Source organism: Lepidochelys kempii, chromosome 7 (assembly GCF_965140285.1).
Source record: "Lepidochelys kempii isolate rLepKem1 chromosome 7, rLepKem1.hap1, whole genome shotgun sequence".
NCBI classification, from domain to species: domain Eukaryota; kingdom Metazoa; phylum Chordata; order Testudines; family Cheloniidae; genus Lepidochelys; species Lepidochelys kempii.
Window position 1 is genome coordinate 109,915,849 of NC_136386.1, and position 2,197 is coordinate 109,918,045.

The following is a 2,197-nucleotide window of genomic DNA, read 5'->3' on the forward strand; positions in this document are numbered from 1 at the left end:
TGAGCCCGACAATCTAGCCAACTTTCTACCCACCTTATAGTGCATTCATCCAGCCCATACTTCTTTAACTTGCTGACAAGAATACTGTGGGAGACCGTGTCAAAAGCTTTGCTAAAGTCAAGAAACAATACATCCACTGCTTTCCCTTCATCCACAGAACCAGTAATCTCATCATAGAAGGCGATTAGATTAGTCAGGCATGACCTTCCCTTGGTGAATCCATGCTGACTGTTCCTGATCACTTTCCTCTCATGTAAGTGCTTCAGGATTGATTCTTTGAGGACCTGCTCCATGATTTTTCTGGGGACTGAGGTGAGGCTGACTGGCCTGTAGTTCCCAGGATCCTGCTCCTTCCCTTTTTTAAACATTGGCACTACATTAGCCTTTTTCCAGTCATCTGGGACTTCCCCCATTCGCCACGAGTTTTCAAAGACAATGGCCAATGGCTCTGCAATCACAGCCGCCAATTCCTTTAGCACTCTCGGATGCAACTCGTCCGGCCCCATGGACTTGTGCACGTCCAGCTTTTCTAAATAGTCCCTAACCACCTCTTTCTCCACAGAGGGCTGGCCATCTATTCCCCATGTTGTGATGCCCAGCGCAGCAGTCTGGGAGCTGACCTTGTTCGTGAAGACAGAGGCAAAAAAAAGCATTGAGTACATTAGCTTTTTCCACATCCTCTGTCACTAGGTTGCCTCCCTCATTCATTAAGGGGCCCACACTTTCCTTGGCTTTCTTCTTGTTGCCAACGTACCTGAAGAAACCCTTCTTGTTACTCTTGACATCTCTCGCTAGCTGCAGCTCCAGGTGCGATTTGGCCCTCCTGATTTCACTCCTACATGGGAAGTGTGTCCCAATTAGGGTGCTGTGTAGCAGGGACCTTATGGGGGGCAATTTTGTGCATGCTGGACACTTGTCATCCGAAGGGAGTCTTTAATCACACCTTAGACCAGAGGTGGGCAAACTTCGGCCCGCGGTCCCATCCTGCCTGGCCCTTGAGCTCCCGGCCGGAGACGCTAGCCCCTGGCCCCTCTCCTGTTGTCCCCCCTCCCCTGCAGCCATGCTGCCACACAGGCAGCATGGCTTGCGCCTGCCCACCTCCCAGGCTTTCCAATAAGCCAATCCTGCCACTCTGAGCAGCATGGTAAGGAGGCAGGAAGTGGGGGGGGGGGTTGGATAAGGGGCAGGAGGTCCCGGGGGGCAGTCAGGGGACATGGAGAAGTTGGATGGGGCAGAGGTTGGGGGGGGGGGCAATCAGGGGACGGGGGGGGAGGTTGGATAGGTGGGGGAGTCCCGGGGGGGGCTCTCAGGGGGTAGGGATGTGGATAGGGGTCAGGGCAGTCAGGAGACAGGGAGTAGGGGGGGTTGGATAGGAGATGGGGTCCCTGGGGGGCAGTTAGGAGCGGGGGTGTGGGTATGGGTCGGGTCAGTCTGGGGACAGGGAGGGTTGGATAGGGGGTAGGATCCCTGGGAGGGGACAAGGAGCAGGGGGTTGAATGGGTCAGGAGTTCTGAGGGGGGCAGACAGCGGGTGGGAAGTGGGAGGGGTCAGATAGCGGGCAGGGGCCAGGCTGTTTGGGGAGGCACAGCCTTCCCTACCCGGCCCTCCATACAGTTTTGCACCCCGATGTGGCCCTTGGGCCAAAAAGTTTGCCCACCCCTGCCATAGACCTTAGTCCATCCCATGCTCTGCTGCACATTGGGCTACCCACATTTGCCATCATTTGCCTCATTTGGGGATCCTCTCCCTCGCCCTAAAGTGAGGGTGTCACTCCTCTCCTCTCCCTAAAATACGAACTTCCCAAGTGGGCAGCCTCTCATCCCCTAGGCACCCTGACCCCAGCCACGGGTGGGGGTCTTCCCCCCAAATGGGAGCCTCTCTCCTCCAAGGCGCCCCCCAATAAAGGCGTGTCTCAGCCCCAACCCTTCCTGGCAATGGTGCAGAGACACCCCCCGTCCCCCGGCCCGTCTCCCCTTCCCCTGTGGGGGTCTCTCACACACCACCCCTGCTCCTCCAACAGGGGACTCTCCCCTCGTCCGCCCCCACGAGGGTGGAATCTCTCCCCTCCCCCTCCCCGCCGACGGGGCCGGCCTCTCGCGGCTCGTTCTGCAGCTCAGCCCAAACCAGGCCTCGGCCGGTTGGCATGGAGACCGCGGCGCGCGGAGGGAGGAGGGGGCAGGCCAGCAGCAAAGCGGCC